This window comes from Lepidochelys kempii, chromosome 8 (assembly GCF_965140285.1).
Source record: "Lepidochelys kempii isolate rLepKem1 chromosome 8, rLepKem1.hap1, whole genome shotgun sequence".
Classification (NCBI taxonomy): Eukaryota; Metazoa; Chordata; order Testudines; family Cheloniidae; genus Lepidochelys; species Lepidochelys kempii.
Genome location: NC_136387.1, coordinates 10,002,219 through 10,023,197, shown reverse-complemented (window position 1 = coordinate 10,023,197; position 20,979 = coordinate 10,002,219). Strand labels below are relative to the sequence as shown.

Genomic DNA, 20,979 nt, shown 5'->3' with positions numbered 1-20,979 from the left:
TCTCTCTTATGCTTTCTCACCTCCAGAGTCGAACAAAACTGGTGACGGTTTTTCAGAGGATTTAACTACAAAATATTTTCCCCTTTTGTTTCAAGCCATTTCTCATCCCTCAGTTTTCACTTGCCCATGAAATTCAGTGCAATGACTATCTGTGCATCTAAATCGTGCAAAGCTGTTTCAGATTTTGAAGTCCTCTTTCACTTGGGAATATGTTAAGTTTATTGCTGAATAAAAATGATTTTCACTGTATCAGGGAGACGAGACGCCCCAATTCAGCTACAGAATACACACAGCCCAGGCAGTGGCATTGCGAGTGTCGTGCTACTGTTGACCAAGATGACTAAATCTTCTAGGGGTTACTTTGAAGGGTATTAAACTGGAGGCCATTGAATTTCTGGGCTGTCCACTATAAATACCAACAAGGGTTTAGCCCGTCATGGCATTTACTTTGGTGATATGGAAACCTGCTCAGTATAAACAGACTGAGATGACCAAACTCTAGCCTCTCACTTGGGCCATTGACCAGGCATGGGATGGTAACAAATTTTAGTCACCACCAGCTGGGACTGGATTGTAGTTGGCAGCTTTGAGATTAAAAGCTTTATAGCCCACTGCCCGTCCTCTGAGTCCTCCAGCCTCCCATAATTGGCTCCTTTCATGTGTCTTTCTTTTGAAAGACTGACACAGTATATAATTGTACACATCTTATTTGGTTTCATTCATTGGCCTTTCTTCACTTAAACTGTGCTTTACATGCTATGCGTTCCATCAGAGCTGGTACATGTCATTTGTACGATCCTAAATAATATATTTGTTAGGATTCAAAGGGCACTTGGCCTAGTGAAAAGTCACTTTATTGGTTTTCACTGAGTTGTTCTAAGGTTGTTTTCCATGATGGCAGAAATCGTGGAATCTTCCACAAAGTGGTTTTAATTAGAGGAGCACTGGCCGTAGCATCTGTGATACCAGCTATAACAACATGGATGTTTCGTCATCTAAAAGGTGCTGATTTGATTTGTCTGCTAGTGATGTTAGTTTAAATGATTTGCTAAGGGGCCAACTTTTATCTTAATTTAGTTATTGGCTCTGCTCAAGCAGCAGCCCCAAGTTAATTCACTTTGCTTTCTGCAATGCACAGGGTGCTTTGAAATGATTTTTACCAATGATCAAAATTACTCTGTTTAGCCAAGACCTGCCTCAGTCACAGGGAGTATTTCAGTTTACACTATTACAGCTCCGCTGGGTTTTCCCCACTGTTCACGATCAGAAGCCATGTTCTTTTGGCAGACGTAGAGGTGCAGCTATTCTGTATCCCTTCACTTTGGAACTGAAACCACAATTCTGCATCAAATTCTCTTCTTTTATCTATATCATCATTTGAACAATAAAAAGGAACTAATGTCACAATCTGGGCATCGTTATAATGTATAACCTCTCAGAAATAGCATCACATTTCATGGAAACCCTGAGTGATCCAATCCCCTCTTTCTTTGGATTATGCTTGTGCAGGGGGACTTTGTTAAGCATGTTTTCGCCGTCTCCTGTGTGGTTATAAATGTTGGGCACGTTTTTGGTTCATGTCATAAAAATGGGCTAGGGTTGATATCTACCCATGGACATCCTGTTGATTTGCCCTTGCCACGTGGACTAGGTCTAATTTATACAAAACCGGTCTCATTCTATCTGATCACTTTGTAATGATATTTAATTTAGATTTACCCCTGACCGTGCAGACTGGCTTCAGGCATTTAATTAAATTTTGCCCTCTTAAGTCATTTACTTAGTCTAGACTTCACATGTGACATAGCTTTCTCTCGGTCAGGTTTTTTTCTTTCCGTAACCTTTGAATTGGTAACTTGTATGGTAGCATTCTGCATGGCATTTTCAAGCAGTTGTCCTCTGTCAGATCTTGGCTTTGGGCCTGCATAGCGCATGTGCAGAGCAGTGTGTCTGTAGGTGCAAAGTGAGGATCGACATGGGGAGCATAAGGGAACCCAATCTTGCATTAATGAGAATACTACTGTGTAGTTGGCAAGTTACTCCTGCCTAGAGGTTTGAACCTGTGCCCCTTACCTTCCATGGTACAGGATCAAACCCTAGCAGCAGAAGTAAGCCCAAAGTGGAAAGTAAGTGGCGTGGTGAGGATTCCACTTGTGCTCATATTGCTGTAGATGCACCTAGTTTTCACCCACAACCAATCACATTTTTTTACCCAGTGCTCTTAAGTTGGGAAACAGATACACAAGTGGGTCCAGATCTTCAAAGCTATTTAGGCGCCTAACTCCCCTTGAAATTGATAGGAGTTAAGGATCAGTTGGAATCTGCTTACATTTGCACGACAGCACAACGAGCCTCTAACTACAGCTGGTCAACTTTTTTTTTTCTCCCCTCACAAAAAATGTATTAGTTGAGAAATTATGTGGGTGATGTTTTTTGTTGTTTTTTTTTTAAACTTGATTTCCCCCCCCAAAAAAAATATTGCTCATGTGATCCGTTTTCTCTTTGAAAAAATTTCCATCAACATTTTGATCAAAATTGTTCTCAAGGAAAGTGTTGTCGAAAATGGCATTTTTTTCAAAACCCCTGGGAGAGGTAGTATTGTGTTAAAATTTTCAGCAAAACCTTCATCTTCATTTGGAAAACAGATGCATTTTGAACCCTGCAAAAAGTAAACATTTTGGGCATGTTTAACAAAATCACTTTCCCATTTTTCAACCCACTCCTCTTCTTGTAATCTTCTTTAATTTGGAAAAAGAAGACAGCCTCAGTCGGAAGTGTGTATTCTCAAGTGTAACTACCACCGAAATGCTATTTGGTGGCCTGGATGTAATGAACTTGGGCAGCCTGAGCTCAAATATCTGTACGGCTACTAAACAGCCCCTTAGCCCCAGCCCTGCGAGCCCAAGTCAGCTGGCACGGGCCTGCTGTGGGTTTTAAATTGCAATGTAGACTTACCGTAAGGGGCTTCATCCATACAGCCACCTGGGTTCAGAAGATTCCACTCCACAGGCCTCTGGCTGGAGAGTTTTCCCCACTCTCATTTGTACTGTCTTGGACTCTGCACATGTCTGTAACAGTGCAAGGCTCATGCATGGAAGGCATAAGGGCTGCAGGCAGCAATTATTCAAATAACACTTGGGGTAACTCATGTGAGCAACAGCCCATGAATGAGAGTAGAGGGTTCACAAGCTGAGCCTGTGTAAATTTCAGCTTTTGTTCCAACACTAGAGCTGGTCAAAATAACATGACAACAATTTTTTTTATAATGAGGAAAGTGTTACTTTTGTCACTCCACATACTGAAAAACCATTTGTGCTCAAGCTTTCCAGAATAACTGCCCTGTCCAGTGGAGACCATCCCTAAAATGTCCTGACAGCATGTGAAGTTTTAGTAATAAATAGGGAACTGAAAACAAGGGATCAGAATGCAATTGTAAACACAGTGCTAAAATATATTCCCTACTCTATTTCTCCTCCCCTGTTTTTATTATTAGGTATAATACCTTTGCATTTAAAGAGGGTCTTTGTTTGTTGAGTTCTTCTGCTCTGATGATTATTAGAATGGATTCTCTTTCTACCATTACTGACGAATTATAGGCTTTCAGAAACCCGTTTTCAAATTGTTCCTCTTGTCCTACAATTTACCTTACTTCTGTCCCTCAAACTTAAATAAAACCCTTCTTAGTCCTACACATATTCTCCTCTGTAAGGCCCATCCTCAAACATTTCTTCCTCTTAATTTTAAATCCTGCCACTCCATCAAATTCTATTTCACCTATACAAACAGGTGGCACGTCCATAATAGTCATACATCTGTGCACATTTTATTTTATCTTATGGTTCCTACAGCACTTGGGCATCCCGTTGTTTTCACCCTTTTCATCCATTTGCACAGAGGATTTATATGGCAGACAGAGTACTGCAGAGATGGATAGCTCAATCATCATTCAAATTCTCCAAAAACATAATCACTTACATGCTTATGGATCTTAATTTTTCACCCTGGAAAAAGATGTATTGTTCCAATACAATTCCTGCTCCTTAAAATTTTCATAACCTACATTAGTCACATTGGGCCACATTTTGCCAGCCTTAATATCTTACTCCTTGTATGGTACCATTGACTTCAATAAGGGCAAGACAAACTCTATGTTTTGCCTTATGAGTTTTAAGAAAATTGAACCAAGGGTAAATCTGGAATATAGGGATTTGTCTATTGAATGGTTTCAGAGTAGCAGCCGTGTTAGTCTGTATTCTCAAAAAGAAAAGGAGTGCTTGTGGCACCTTAGAGACTAACCAATTTATTTGATGCAGCAAATAAATTGGTTAGTCTCTAAGGTGCCACAAGTACTCCTTTTCTTTTTGTCTATTGAATGAGACCCAGGGTCCATCAATCCAGTATTCTATCTCCACCGTACTAGCCACTTCAGAGGAAGGTGCAAAACACCCTCCATTAGAATAAGCTGCCCATAGGGAAAATTACTTCTTAAACCCCATTAATTGGAGGTTGGTTTATGCCCTGAAGCATGAGTATTTATATTTGTGATGCATGGCTAGAAAGGGTTAAACATCCTGCAAAATAAATAATCCTCAAAAGATATGTGGGGACATAATGTTTGTGTTTTTGTGTATTTTATATGTGTATGAATAGAGTGGACAATATAATCAACAGTCTCTGTCTATGGTGTATTCTGATAATTCAGAGATCAAAAGAACATCCTAGCATTTAAATGAATTGTAAACTCAGTATATCTCTGTATTCATCTCTCTTTGAAATGTATAGCAGATAACCTGTAAATGGTAGAGGGACAAGCAAATTGCCTTATGTTAATTCTATAGCTAAGTATAGGTGATGGACTTCCTTCAAAGTCATCCTAATTACCTTTTGTTCCCAGACGAACTCCCAACTTGTCAAAGAGGACATGATATTGTATAAAAGATCCTTGGGTCCTGATTCTGTCATCTCAGATCTGCTTAGGCTTCATCGGGGAAGTTTGAGTCACAAGACCTGAGGTCCCAGTTATGCTGGTACACCCTGAATATAAGATTTGGACATTGGAGTATAACCTATCAATTATTTCTTAAAAGAACTCTTTGCAACTACAAAGCTCACCATCTCTGCTATGAATCTGAACCTCAGTGAATTGAACTCATGTCTATATGCAGATTGATCTTTTAATTCGCCGCTCCAGGCCAATGGGGGCTGCAGAAAGCGGCGCGGGCCGAGGGATGTGCTGGCCACCCTTCCCGCAGCCCCTATCAGCCTGGAGCGGTGAACCGCGGCCAGCGGGAGCCGCAATCGGCCAAACCTACGGACGCGGCAGGTAAACAAACTGGCCCGACGCGCCAGGGGCCTTCCCTGAACGAGCGCGCCAGGAGCTTTCCCTGAACAGTTGAGAATCACTGCTTTAAGGGAACTGTATTGTTTGGACTTCTAAGTAACCAGTAAAGTAATAAAGAAGCTGTTTTGTGCTGGCTTGGTAAATCGAAGTATTGGAATATCCACCAGCTTTTTGTGGATTGTTTGCCCCATTCTTTGTAGTTCACCCTAACTGAGTGACCACAGCTGGCTCACCACTTGGACCCCGATCACAATATCCCTTCCAAAACTCTTGATTTTTCTTTTCTGTTGTTTCTGGGTTGTTTTAATCTTTACTAGTGGAACTCTGCAAGTTTTTGGTATGTATATAAATGCCCAATCCATTTTTGTATCTTCTTTGTTGCAAAGGTATCGTGTCACAGGTGAGTTCCACAGGCTAATTATGCAAAAAAGTTGTGGAACTTCTTCCTTTCTCTCCTCACTGAGTGTGCATGAAGGCAAAAGAACTACTCATATTAGTAAGTGCCCACTAATGTAAGTAAGATTTGCACACTCAATCTTTCTATATACAAATAGTATATGTTACTGGAGTAGTCCCTTACTATGGTCTAAACTAATTTTCATATAGAATAATTTGTACTAGGACTTAGAATGTGTTTTGAAAGTATGATCTTTCTTTTCTTTGAATATATATTTATAATATTTTATACCGGCCAGAAACAATAAAGAATTTTTTTCCCTGTAAGTATATCTATTCTTGTCTGGGCACTATCCCAGGTTAGTTTTTCATAGACTAGTATTAACACTGACCATTTATTGATATTACTGTGTAATTATCTTCTAACCCTCTCTCACTTTGGATATAATCACTCTTTATCGATTTCCCTGAATTATTTATTTTAAAGCTCCATTATAACTTCCCAACAATTCGTTACCAATAATCTGAACAGACTTTTATCAAGCAAAACCCTAAATGTCTATTGCCAAAAGGCCTTTTCCTGACCCTCAAGAGCTGACATTTTTTGACAATTCATCTGAAGTCAATTGCTTTCTATTGACTTTTTCCAGTTCCTTCCGAAATGACGACATGCTTTAGATCGGAAAATTAATCTGACTTGTTATAGTCTCTCTCCACCCTACATAAATCTTGATTTAAAAATCCTGCATTTCTCAACAACATCCCTCCTAAAATTTTTCCATTGAAATCCTATATTTTCCACAGGGCTTAAATTCTCAGATTGTTTCCCGAAGCCTGCCCACCTATCTCCATCCCACTTGGGGCTTCAGTGCCCAGGCACTGGCTTCCTCCGGGCCCCGGAGGTGCTCAACCCTCCCCCTGTTCCATACCAAACCCCACCCCCATCCTACTTCTTCTCCCAAGCCTCCACTCCACCCCACCCTGCCTCTTCCTGCTCAGTTCCACCTCCCCCCTCAGCGCCCCCTGCACACCACAGAACAGCTGATTGCCCTGGGAGGGAGGGGGAGGAGTTGATCGGCAGGGCTTCCAGCAGACAGGATGGGGGAGCTAGCTACCGGTGGGTGCTAAGCACCCACTAATTTTTGGAGCACCCACAGAGTAAGCACCTGTGCTTCAGCCCCATGAGAGGAGTGCCTGGAGGCTTCAGACCTGTGTCAGGCACCAGGGCTGTGGTACTGAAATTCCCTTCTATGCTGCTCAGCCTGACCCCCATCAACTCCCACTGAGGTCAATGAAAATGGAAGGTGTTCACCACCTTATAAGTGCCTTTAGTTCTCTTGGTCCAATTCCTTGGTTTTCTGGAGGCCTGACACTATTCTTAGGTCCTTATTTAGCAAAATACTTACGCACATGCTTGAAATTAGCACATGCCTAAATCCATCCCTGTGCAGCAAAGCCAATGAGATAGAAGCACGTGTTTATGTGCATTGCTCAACTGGGATCTTGTCTTTGTTCCTCTTGAGTCATGTCTAGGCTTTGTTTCATTGGTTTCTGGTTTTTCCTCCACATTTTTTCATACTTCACAAAAACTTGACCCAAGTTTTCCTATCTAACAAGCCACTTCAGGATTTAGCCTACCCTTTCCAAGCCTATTTTGGTATGAATGAAACAGAGGGAACAAACTAAAACCAGTTTTTCATTTTTCACTCATTCAGATATGATTAGATACTCAAATCTTGAGGTTTTATTTTTTTCAAATCTTCAGTTTTCTTCTCCTCATGTCCGTCCCGTAACCTTTCTGTACTCTCTTCTGTTTTACATCCTTTCATTCCCAGCCTACTCTTAAGGCTGCCTTCCCACACACAGACACCATTAGGACTTAGGACATCAAAACAGCTATGCTTTTCCCCTAATAACCCTGTCATAGCTACACACACATCCAACGGACACAGCTGGATTCTCTCCTGAGCCAGCGCTCCACTCTGTGGACAAAGCCCATCACAGCTCCATGATTCTGGCCCCAGCCTCAGTGTGACTGGTATGTCTTCACAGTCACTGTAATTTCCAGCTTACTTAGACATAATAGACATACCCACACTATCTCTAATCAAGCAAGTGCACTAAAATAGAAGTGAAGCCATGGCCGGGCAAGCCATGGTGCAAGTAGCTAGATGGGCTAGTCACCTGAATATGATCCCATCCAATACCCTAGCTATGCAGTCGGGCAGCTAAACGCTCCTGCCGCTCATGCTGCAGAAGTTACACTTCTATTTTTAGCACTCTAGCCCTATCGGCTAGCGCAAGTATGTCTGGTCGATCTGGAAATTACATCTCCAGCTTCAGTGTAAACATACCGTACCTCACCACTCTCCGGGTAACTGGCAGCTGCAGTGGTGTGTCCATTAAGCAGAGCTCCACTAAACTATGCTTCCTTCTTGGCCCAATCACTGTGGCAAGGAAGGAAACGTACTGCAGGCCCTGGATGCAGCATACGTATACCAAGCAGGGCAATTCTCTTCTGGGCATTTGCATCCAGCCTCTTTATGCAGCCTGAAAACAAGCTGTATCTGTGAAGAGAAATGGAGCCAGAATGCCTGTTCCCCACTCAAGGGGTCTCAAATATGTGTAGTCTCTCTTTTAGACAGATCTCTCATCTTTAAGTGTCTTAGTCTCCCACCACAGAAACCTTCTTCATTTCCACTAGGTTTCTCCCCCCCGTCCCCCCACAAGGCTGATTTTTCTGTGAATTAAAATAATAAAAGTAAGGTCAGGCTTGACAAAGCTCTGGCTGGGACGATTTAATTGGGGATTGGTCCCACTTTGAGCAGGGGGTTGGACTAGATGACCTCCTGAGGTCCCTTCTAACCCTGATATTCTATGATTCTATGATCTATCAAAGTAGGAAAACAATGACATAGAAAACCCCTGCCAGCCAAGCCAAACCGATTAACACCTTCAAGAGCCTATATATGAAGCAAGGAGGGAACAGAAAATCCTTTATAAGAATCAGAACACACCTTGAGGGATGGAAGTTCACTGTTGCCATTTTCCCCATGGGGAAACTGAGGCAAAGAGCTGTGAAGTGGCCTGCACAAGATTGCAGAAGCAGAGCCAGGATAGACTGTAGACCCTTTTGGACTTTGGCATTATGGTAAAAAAATTTGAATAATGTATTAAATCAAAAAACAAAACAAGAGATCCACTAATAGGCAAAAGACAGCCTTTTTGCAGTAAAAGGGCCCCATTTTTTTCAGTTCCTTTCCCTCTTGTCCAGCTTGACACATTTGTGGTACTTGTTAGTGTTTGCAGAAACAGACCATAGTTTGTGCATGTCCTAACTGACACATATATATATATATAGCTCTATGTTTTAGGAGGCTATTTAAATATGACAAGCTGATTCATATTTTAGCAATATTAAAGACCTTCTTCAGCAACTTCTTCCACATATATTCTTAGCCATCGTATCAAATCCTCTTTTGCTATATAAGAACAGAACAAATAAATTCTAATCACATGCACAAATCTCCTTCCAATATTTGCTCGGCACTAAATCAACTCTTTATCTTTTCCCTTATTATTTCCTAGCATACACTTTAAGCTCCAGAGACTCCGAAAATGTGCAGAATGCTGAGAACTGTGGAGAGGAAAGAAGTCTTTTTTAAGCTGAGGGGGAAATCAAAGGGTTGAGTGAGGGCTGATGGCACAGTAGTTACTTAGGATCATAAGCCCTCCACAGCAAGGTGTGAACCCTATGTGGGTATGACAATGATACCTGGGTCACAGCCTTGCCAAAACTTATGGGTAAGAGGGGGGGGGGGGTTTCTTGGTTATGTAAAGCAGGAGCTATGTAAGAATTCTGTGAAAGAGACAGGAGTTACTCATATACATCACAGAGTGCTGTGAGCCAGATGGTGGCACTAAGGTCTTCCCAAACTTTTCACTTAATTTACTTATGACATGCTGATGGGCGTAACGACATCTGGACCTGATTTAGGGTGGAATTTTCCAAAGTTCCTTCATAGGAATAGGAGCACCCGTCCTATTGACTCTGGCACTTTTTGAAAATTCCATCCTTAGCCCTTAAAAATTTCCAAACACAGTGTAGAGAAAAAAGTTGGGTTGTCTCTCACCAACAGAAGTTGGTCCAATAAAAGATATTACCTCACCCAGCTGGTCTCTCTCTAATAGCCTGGGACCAACATGGCTACAGCAAAACTGCTTGTAAGGGAAAAAGTGAGGGGGGGGGGGATCTAGCTACTGAAAAGGTCAGTTGAATACGCAAGGGGAGCCCAGTCAACAGCCCTCCTACTTCTTTGTCCCTCTGCACCTCCAGGTATCTTCAGGCTAGGTCAGAATTGGAAATAACTGAATTGTGTGGTTGGGTGGTAAATTGCATGGGGCTTAATCTTACAGGGAAGGAAGTACTAAATCATTTTGTCCTAAAAGTGCAGTGCAGGCAGTGCAATCTTACTACTGCCCAAGACCTGAGTAGGGTGACCAGGTGTCCGATTTTCGACTGGAACACCCGCTCGAAAAGGGACCCTGGTGGCTCCCGTCAGCACCGCCGACCGGGCCATTTAAAGATCGGTTGGCGATGCTGTGGAGCTAAGGCCTGCTAGTCCCTATCTGTCCTGGCACCACGCTGCACCCCAGAAGCGGCCAGCAGGTCTGGCTCCTACGCAGGGGGGGCCACGGGGCTTTGCGCGGAACCGTGGACAATGAAAGCTGTGGGGGCGGTGCTTGCCGGTGAGCCTCTGCCCCACCCGCCAGCCTAGAGCCCTCTCCTGCACCTCAAACCCCTCATCCCCACCCCAGAGCACACACACCCCCAATGGAGCCCTCACCTCCCCTGCACTCCAACCTCCAACGCCACCCCCAGCCTGGAGCGCCCTCCTGCATCCCAAACCCCTCAGCCCATACCCCCTCCCACAGCCCAGCCAGCCCAGAGCCCCCTCCTGCACCCCAAACCCCACACCCCCTGCCCTAACCCAAAGCCCCCACACACCTCCTAAACTCCTCATTGCTGGTCCCATCCTGGCACCTGCACCCCTACTTAGAGCCCTCACCCCCTCCCATACCCCAGGCCAGTGAAAGTGAGTGTGGGGGGGAAAAGCAAGCCACTGAACGAGGGGGACCATAGTGCATGGGGGGGCAGAGCCTCAGGGAAGGAGCAGGGCTAGGGTGTTCGGTTTTGTGCGATTAGAAAGTTGGCAACTCTATCATGGAGCATAGGCCGTCACTCGCAGGTGTGGGGAGAAGAAAAAGTATTAAGGAAATCCATCAACCAGAGGGAGAAGACTGACCAATACAGAAGAGCTCGGTGCAGCTCGAAAGCGTGTCTCTTTCACCAACTGAAATTGGGCCAATAAAAGACATTACTTCTCCCATCTGGTCTCTTTCCAGTATCCTGGCCCCAGCATGGCTATAACACTGCAAGCAATACTGCTTAACAGTCTTTGCAGTCTCTAGGTAGAGCAGAGTGGGATCACTTGATAGCCAGAGGCTTCCAATCTAACACATGATAAAGTTCTACACTCATTCCTCCATAGAGGCCTAAACAGGCGTCCCATAGTAACAAGGGAGAGAGTAAGGTGACAGCCCTCTGCTGTTGAGATGACTAGAGAGCCAGGAAGTGAGAGTATTCCCTAAGAAACAGGTGTCTTTATACCCACTTAGCAAATATTCTTACCAATGACTCATCCCATGATCCACCCGCCTCTTGTTCTTGGCCAGATGGGGGGAGGGCTCCCTTCTCAACAGGGTTGGTCCCCCAACCTCTGACAACCCTGGAGGAGGCAGGTATTCACCCAGGAATTGCTCCAACACACAGTTCTAGCCCAATGTCTTTATTAGCATAGACAGAGCCCTAGCCTTATTGCAAAGAGCAGTCACCAGGAATATGGCAAAAATCCCAGATGCCTAAAAGGACCGCTGCATCCATCAGCTGCACGGATGCTCAACTACCTTCCCTCCCACTGTAGCCTGGATTAAAGCCCCGCCTTTCTTGTGAGCTGTGGTTAATTCTTATGGGTGGTAGAGTTAACCCGCACCACATTCCAGGTAGGGCACAGAGTCTGTCCCCAGCCCCATGCTCTCAGCCAGCCCGGACCCTGTCTTGCAGCCCACATAAGCTGTTATCAAATCACATCCCCAACCTTCACTCAGAGGAGAGCTAACAGCAGGAAGTAAGAGTGTGATTTCCTGCCAGCTCTCTAGCCAACTGGGGGTCATGGAGAGTCGGAGAGGCCAGCTTGCCCTCCTTGCCTGTCCCATAGCCAGTCCGGGTTCCTGAGGCAAGGCTGGCTTTTACAGTCCGGCTGCTGATCTGTGGAGGCTTCCCAAAGACACCAATGAAAGAAAATTGAAAACCCATTATTTGAACTGCAAAGAAAACCAGAAATGGGATCTTTGAAATACCTAAACCCAACTGAAATCTGAATTGTTTTCCCAAGAGCCCTGAAGAACCACACAGATGAACAAAGACACTGGATTTATGGCTTATTACAACAAAATATACCCCACTAAACCCTGCCCCCCACCCCCAATTATTTTTCCACTTCTCCTTTCTGCCTGTGACTGGAGAAGTGTTAACTGGCTGCTTCACCTTGCATGATCCCTTGAAATAGAAGTTAACTACTTATCCTAAACAATCTGAGCCACCTTGTAGTTACCAGCTTTGCCTTTTACTTTGGGGGTCTCCTCATTTATTAGGGTTACGCGTCTGTGGGGTGGGGGGGAGGCTGTGTATTTCTATCAATGTACTCTTTGTGTCACTTGTGTTCTCATACGGAACTCTACTTCTCCCTGCTACAAGTTCCCTCCCAATGGAGCTATCCTGCAGGACCTAGGTTCCCCAGGGCTGGGTTCTTCCAGCCCCAGAATCAGACGAACCCACACGCACATTAACAGACCATGTCTGAGGGGACCAAGTTAATCAGCACTCCCAAGCTGACCCCTTATATGTCCCTGGACTCAGCAGGCTGGGTCGAGCAGCACTTCCAAGCTGCCACCTTCATATGTCCCTGGTTCAGCACGTCTCTATCCCCAGGTACAATTATTCTGGTCGTAACCTACTTGATGAGCAAACCCCACAGGATTTTGGGGCACTGCAGGGATCTTTTAGCTTAGGTACGAGGAGCATTGCTGCAGCGCGACTGAGGAAACAAAAAAAGAACACCCCACAAGAGAGACAGAGAAGCAACTAGCTTAATCATGAAAGTTATTTATTGTTGGGTAATAACCATAGGGGAGCCAAACAAACCAGTTATAATACTTAAATTTGATTATAAAAGTCAGGTTTACAGAACGATACTTGATCACACAAGTCAGGGTCAGAAGGCTATACCGAGAGACAGAGCAGGCGTTGGGTTCTCACCACTCCATGAAGCTTGAATCGATCAGGGGTCCTACGTGGTGGTGGTAGCTGAGGGTCCGGAGTGCTGGAGTCAAGCAGAGCCCCCAGCATGATCAGTCAGGAGAAGATGATGTCCCAATGGAACTGATGCAGATTTTGGATCCAGGCATCAGAACACTTACTTGAGCATGGATAGGGGTTTTTGTAGAGAAACCTCAATGGTTCAAGGGAGAACACTAGATTTGTTCATGGAGAATACCAATGTTGTTTTGTTCAGGCTAGACATGGGAGCGGATCATTCCTGGCTTTGGGCAGTGTTCCTTGAAGGGTGCTCACAATGCAATTAGGGAGTTTCACTATTTTGGATACCAATAAAGGATTTATTACTAGAATTGGTCTGATAACTACTGAGCGGGGTGTGCGCAGGAGTAGGTTCATTAACATCTGGAGCAGAGAGCCCCAATCATGCAGTGATTCCCTGCTCTTCTGGTCCCAGAGTTATGTGCAGTTCTTGCCTTGGAATTGCTGTTCTCCATTCTGTATGCTACTGGAGATGCCACCTTGTGGAATGCGTTACCTAGGGAGGTGGTAGAATCTCCTTCCTTAGAGGTTTTTAAGGTCAGGCTTGACAAAGCCCTGGCTGGGATGATTTAACTGGGAATTGGTCCTGCTTTGAGCAGGGGGTTGGACTAGATGACCTTCTGGGGTCCCTTCCAACCCTGATATTCTATGATTCTATGATTCTATGACAGCCTAGCTATGTATTCTACACTGTAGTGATTCTGAACTTGGGAATAATAGGTAAACCAAACAAGAAGTTTACTTGCCATTCCACTGAAACTGACCCTGTCACAATTGTGATCACCTTGATTAGAGCTCTCATAATTTCTGTGGCTAACACAGACCCTTGCCTCTGAGGGAGTACTTCAAAGTTTATATGGCATGGAGTATATTGTGTGTTAGCTAGCATGGTACGGTACAAAAGGGGCATCTTAAGGATGGCAAGGCACAGAGAAAGAAACATGCTGCACTTGGACTTTTGGTCTGTGCTACTTTCTATCAGTTAGCCTAATGGAAAATGTGTACAAATCTTTATTATTGTCTAGTCGCATCTAGTCAGAGTGAAAGACATTATGCTAGGCAAATATCTTTAATTGGCGAACACTAAGAAAGGTAACTTGCTTTTGTCAATATGATAGAGCAACTAACCAGGATGTAATGTTTGTACAGATGAAAAGTTTATAAAATATAATGACATTACTTATTATGGTATTGCCCAATGTTTTATTCGAGTGATTTGTAGAAGTGGAGAGAAAAGGCATCTGTAAGGAGAATAAGAGGCCTTCGGAGAGTGGGGTTAAATTTGTTGTACTTGCAAGGGGGTGAAATGAATATAGTCCTTGGGTAGAGCCCAGGGTAATCCTTCCTGTGGAATTTTTTATTGGGAAATCTCTGTTCTCTGGCTGCAATATGGTGCAATCCAATTGCAAAACCATTTTCTCTTTGGAATTAGCTTTGATCCAGGGATGAAAATCAGCCTTTGCATGGTCACAGAGGGGAAGAATGCCACCAGAAGCAAGAAAGCCCCTGCATTTCCCATATCAATTCAAACACTGGCATCCCCGCTGTAACTGATCTTGCATGAGCAGGCATTTCCTATAGCAACCAGACAATACTCTTGCAGTCTTAAATAATCTAATCTCTTTTAGGTGGGTTTAGGGGAACTCAAGCAGAGCACTAATCTCAGAGGAAATAAAACGGCATGACAAATAAAGAGTGTTATTCAAGTATTATGTTCTGCTTAGCCTGATAATAAAAGCAATAACAGAAGAGCGCAGAAACCAATAAACTTATTGGGGCCCTAAGTAGCTTCCCTCTGTTGGCTGCACTGCAACCTCTGATGTTCAGTTTACCATCCCTCAGACATTTGCTCTCTCTAAATACAAACAATATGAAACACTGGCATTTCTGTTACATGAACCCAAAGATTGCAGACATTTGGTTGAACCTGCTACCCCACATCCCAATATGTGGGCAATGGTTTTTGTTTAGAAGCGTGGAAAATCTGGGCAACCATTCAGAAAAACACCACTTACATGCAAGGTCCAATTTCTTGCGTTTTAGCAGGCACTTTGTTTTGTAAACTCCTTGGTTTTCCTCCCCTCTCTTTTGTAAATAATAGAACTGGTTCAAAAAAGGTTTTATTGGACTGTTTTTGTTTTTTGGAGGGCAGGGGGAGTGTATATGATGGAAAATGGCTTTTCCATCTTTTTTTTAAATGTTCATTTTGCTCAAAATTTTTTTTAAAAAAATTCAATGTTGACAGATATTGAGGGTTTTTTAAAAATGTTTTGTTTTCTTCAGGTTTTTTGCCCCATGTTCTCTCTTTTCACCCCTCCTGCCCATCCGCCAGAAAACCAGAGGAAATTGAAAAAATTGCTCTCTCACTTTTTTTACTTTTACCACTCTGTATCAGAGGTGTGGAGCAAGGGGGGACGGGACGGGACTTCAACTACCCCCCCCCCTTTTTAAAAAAAAGTCTAGAAAAAATGTCAGTTTGAAACAAATGTTTGTTTCATTTCAAACTTTTTCAATTAAAAACTTTATGGAAAATGTAGGAACAAAACAGAATATTTTAGTTTCTTCAAAAACATTACACAGCAATGGAATTCTATTTTTCGACTGGCTTGAATAGTCAGATGGTTGTAACCATTATTTATTTTTTCTTGAGATGGGCCCAAGCCATAATAACAAAGGAGCAGCCAAATTGGGTCAGATCAAAGGTCCACCTAGCCCAGTATCCTGTCTTCTGACAGTGGCCAATGTCAGGTGCCCTAGAGGGAATGAACAGATCAGGTAATCAAGTGATTCATTCCCAGCTTCTCACAAACAGAGGCTAGGGCCACCATCCCTGCCCATCCTGGCTAAAGTCATGGAGTTTCAATCTGGATCAGAGTTCAAATTTCCCCAGAGTTCAATGGGTGGGGATGGGCTTGTATCCACAGTTCTGGTTCCGTTCCCTGTTTACATAAAACATAAGAAGGGGTTAGTGAATCAGTGTCAGGGGATTTGGGTTCCTATCCTGTCTTCAAAACTGTGTGACCTTGGGCAAGTCATTTTATCTCTTTCTCCTACTACCGTTTGTCTGTCTTGTTTAGCTCTCTGCCTGTAAGCTCTTTGGGGCAGGGACTTGCGTGTGTTTGTACAGCACCTAGCACAATGGGGCTCCAGGTATACATGGGGCCTCTAGTGGCCAGTGTAATACAAATAATAATGAGGTGCCCTGTGCAGACCATGCTGGGCCTTGTGTTCTTTAACGTGATGTATTTTCCTGGTCTAGATGTAGTGTTTGCCAGAAGCTGGGAATGGGCGACAGGGGATGGATTGCTCGATGATGACCTGTTCTGTTCATTCTCTCTGGGGCACCTGGCATTGGCCACTGTCGGAAGACCGGATACTAGGCTAGATGGACCTTTGGTCTAGTCCACTGTGGCCATTCTGATGTTCTTATGTATATTTCTGATTGTTGCCTATCACCATTGGTGCCTTATAGCAGCACGGTGCTTGTAGCATATATCTCTGTATAGTGGCCTTAGGAAGGACTTCTATGTGCTACTGTAATAAAAATACTTAATAAGAATTGGATGAACAAGGGGAATGGAGTGCAGAAAACTGGGACTCCACAAATGAAATATCTGTGCTTTAGTGTGGACTGAGGCTGAATCTGTAGTTCCATTGTACGTTATCACACACATGTCACAACACAGTGTGGCGTGTAATATGTACCATACGTGGGTGATGTGTAAATAACAAGGTGGAGCTCAGAAAATACACACTTCATAATGTGCCATCAGGCTGAGTTCAAAGGGATTACTTTTACCATTTCATCTCCCAAATTGCTTCAACAGTATTCACTCATTTTCCCATATTTTCTATGTACATTTCACAAGCGCCCTGCAGGGCAAAATACAAATAAACTTCAAAGTAGGGAAAATAATTTGGCTTTCTCTTACTTTTGGATGTCTCCTTTTTTGTATAATACTGGCAGTAGCCTGTTGGTGAGTATTGGAGTTCAAGCATTTGAAATACAGTGACATGGATGTATCCTCCAGAAGAAGTGGAAACTTTTAAACTTATGTGATCAGATCCCAAAGTCCTTATTCGAGGCCCGTTTGCTCCCTGCTGTAGGAAAAGCCATGGCCAAGGAAGAGGAGATCTCCAGGAAGTTTCCTCACTGATATTTCTCCCCAGCAGCTTCTCTGAAGGCAGGGTTTACTCCCTTTGATGCAGGCCTTGGGACCCACCAGTAACTCTCACATGTACTCTCCCCCAGGCCTCCTTCTTGGGTCTTGGTGTTGGACAAGCCTCCATTGTCACCATGGCAGCATGGCTGCACTGACAGCTTTCCCGCAGTTGTCCTGGAAACTCTCCTTACGGGGGATCCCTGCTAGTGGGTAAGGGCTGGATTACATTTTCTCCTTCATCTCTTCTCCTAGCTCACCTCCTCCCCACTCTCAAATCACTGGATGTGCAGAGAGCTCTCAGCAGGGCCCAAGGAAGGAAAGATTGTTGGCACCAGTGGTTAAAACCAACAAACAGATGGGGGGAATGCTCCCTGCATCAGTTAAGGAGAAGTAGGAGCTGGGGGGAGTACTGCTCCCCTAAGCCATGGAGCGATGGGAGAGCCTTCCCTATGCTTTTATGCCTTGGGCAAATCACTTAGGCCCAGGGCCCCATAGGTATTTAGGTGCTCTATTCACTATGATCAGACAATCATGTTCAAAATGGCTTTAGGGGGGAGCCTTGGTTAAGCAAGATTTTTGGACACTGATTGGTTTGAAGTGCCCACAAAGCTTCTGTGTCTCACTTTAACCATGTATAACAGTGGTCTCCAAACTTTTTGGCTTGCGCACCCCCAGGGTGAAGACTGGAAGACCTGCTGCAGAGACACCGCCAACAGAGGAAGACCTGCCACAGGAGCGCCGCCCAAGGGGAGCACCAGGACACGCACCCCCTGGGGTCATCTCGCGCACCCCGTTTGGAGACCACTGATGTAGAAAATGGGTCTAAGAATATTCCCACCCTCAGCAGAGCAGCTGTGAGATATTTGCAAAGCGCTCTGAGATCCTCAGATGAAAGGTGCTATATGCAGAAAGCACATTAGCATTATATCCATCCTCTTAAACCTTCATATAGGTGGCAATTTGGAAACTGTCAAGTATTTTTCAATATGAAAGATAAATAACCATTAAACGTTTGTGCCACTATTTAGAGAAGTGGGGAAATTCTGTGGGTATTTTACCATATTTGCTGACTATTTTGAGGAGATAGGTATGTGAGTTCAATCCTTGAGGGAGCCATTTAGGGATTGGTCCAGCTTCGAGCTGGAGGTTGGACTAGATGATCTCCTGAGGTCCCTTCCAACACTGATATTCTATGATTGATTCTATGTAGAAAAGTATGAGTGACCTTTGGAAAGGCTTCTTAGCTGTTTATGTCAGGCAGCATTCACTTTTGCTTGCTGATGGTGAGCGCCTCTCATCGCTTGATACTTTTCGTGTCCTTGCAGCTTGTTTTAAAATCTTTTAACACAGAGGGATGAGCCCAGAGCTAACCCCAAATGTAAATATGAGATCTGGCAGACCTGTCACTCCCAAGCATGTCCTCGAATTCGCCACACTGGCTGCCGGTGGGGGAGGGGGCGGCAAGGTTTCCTGTTGGCCTACTGCCAGATGACCGTGTCCGTTCTTACACTATTTTAGCATCCATTTAGAAGCAGTGCCCGCCGCAGTCACTTTATGGCTAGCTCCTGGATACCTGTTTGCTTGACAACCACTTTCAATTATTTGCAAAATAACACCTCAAAAGGATATAACTGTTCCACAAGGGCACGTTGAAATGATGAATACAGACTGCAGCTCAATATCATTTTCACCTGCTTATCTGCTGCAGCATGTTAGCTATGCCCTTCATTGCAGCATGGTTTCCTGTGAGTTTCCCCCTCAAAGCCGTGTGTGACGGGTTGGCTCACAGAAAGCCCCTTGGGACTGCCAAGACTACTACTGCCCCTGCTTTCCCTGCCAGCTTAGGACTCCAGCACCCTGTCTTGCTGAGCCAGACACGCCCGTCTGCTCCAGCACAGACCCAGGGTCTGAACCACATGCCCCAAAGTTGCAGGCTTAATTGAAAGCAACTTACGAAGTGTTCCTGTCCTTGACACTCAGATGCCCAACTCCCAATGGGGTCCAAACCCTAAATAAAGCCATTTTACTCTGTATAAAGCTTATACAGTACAGGGTAAACTCATAAATTGTTTGCCCTCTATAACGCTGACACAGAGAGATGCACAGCTGTTTGCCTCCCCCCCCCAGGTATTAATACATACCCTGGGTTAATTAATAAGTAAAAAGTGATTTTATTAAATACAGAAAGTAGGATTTAAGTCAGGGGTGGGCACACTATCTGGCCTGTGGAACCCTCTTGCTCGACCCCTGAGCTCCCGGCTGGGGAGGCTAGACCCCGGCCTCTCCCCTGCTGTTCTCCCTCCCCCGGAGTCTCAGCGCGTCACGCTGCCAGCACATGCTCTGGGTGGTGGGACTGTGAGCTCCCTGGGCAGCACAGCTGCAGAGCTGCAGCCTGACCCGGTGCTCTGTGCTGCTTGATGCAAGGCTGCCTGTCCTGGTGCAGCCATGCTGCCAGCCACCTGTGCTCCAGGTAAGGGGGCAGGGAGTGTGGGGGAGTTGGATAGAGGGCAGGGGAGGAAGGGGAGGGAGTGGGTGGGGGTTGGATAGAGGGCAGGGGAGTTCGGGGGTTGGTCAGAGTGTGGGGAACATGGGGGTTGAATGGGGACAGGGGTCCCAGGGGGCAGTCAGGAACGAGAGGAGGGGTTGGATGGGGCAGCTGGGGGCAGTGAGGGGTGGAGGTCCCAGCGGGGCTGTCAGGAATGAGTGGAGTTGGATGGGGCAGCGGGGGCTAGTTAGAGGTGGGGGGTCCAGGGGCGGTCAGGAGACAGAAAGTGGGAGGGGGTGGATGGGGCAGAGGTCTGGGGGGGTCCATCAGGAAGGAGAGGGGGGTTTGGATGGGGCAGCGGGGGCTAGTTAGAGGTGGGGGGTCCAGGGGCGGTCAGGAGACAGAAAGTGTGGGGGGTGGATCAGGAAGGAGAGGGGGGTTTTGATGGGGCAGGAGTCCTGGGGGGTTCTGTCAGGGGGTGAGAAGCAGGGAGAGTCAGATAGGGGCGGGGGGTGGGCCATGCTTGGCTGTTTGGGGAGGCACAGCCTCCCCTAACCGGCCCTCCATACAATTTGGGAAACCAATATGGCCCTCAGGCCAAAAAGTTTGCGCACCCCTGATTTAAGTGGTTCCAAGTAGTAACAAACAGAAAAAAGTGAATTACCAAGCAAAATAAAATAAAACACACAAGTCTAAGTCTAGTACAGTAATAAAACTGAATACAGATAAAATCCTCACCCAGTAAACTTCCTTTTACAGACTAGTCTCCTTCTAGTCTGGGTCCAGCAATTACTCACACCCCCTGTAGTTACTGTCCTTTGTTCCAGTTTCTTTCAGGTATCCTTGGGGTGAAGAGGCTCTCTCTTTAGCCAGCTGAAGACAAAATGGAGGGGGGGTGTCTCCCAGGGGTTTAAGTAGACTTTTTCTTTTGGGTGGAGACCCCCTCCTCTCTCTCCTATGCAAAGTCCAGCTAAAAAATGGAGTTTTTGGAGTCACCTGGGCAAGTCGCATGTCCATGCATGATTGAGTTCCTTACCAGCCAAGCCACATTCCTGGGAAAGCTCAGATGTGGATTGGCATCTCCAAATTCATTGTTGGCTTAAGGGCTTCTTGACTGGGCACTTACTGAGAATAGTCTTTTCTCAGGAAGCTGACC

General features: G+C 45.0%; 1 long non-coding RNA gene across 6 annotated transcripts in view; it reads left to right on the top strand.

The window, feature by feature from the left end:
* The window catches only part of LOC140915598 (uncharacterized), a 66,307-nt gene extending 48,044 nt beyond the window's left edge, over positions 1–18,263 (top strand). For 3 of the 6 annotated variants that reach the window (XR_013636142.1, XR_013636140.1, XR_013636141.1), the window contains 2 exons: positions 17,428–17,548; positions 18,014–18,263. This is a non-coding gene — a long non-coding RNA (uncharacterized LOC140915598). Of the gene's footprint in view, positions 1–26; positions 578–4,894; positions 5,960–17,427; positions 17,549–18,013 lie in introns of those variants that run through there. The other 3 variants (XR_013636143.1, XR_013636144.1, XR_012160212.2) reach the window with 3 other exon arrangements.
* The last annotated feature ends 2,716 nt before the right edge of the window (positions 18,264–20,979 follow it).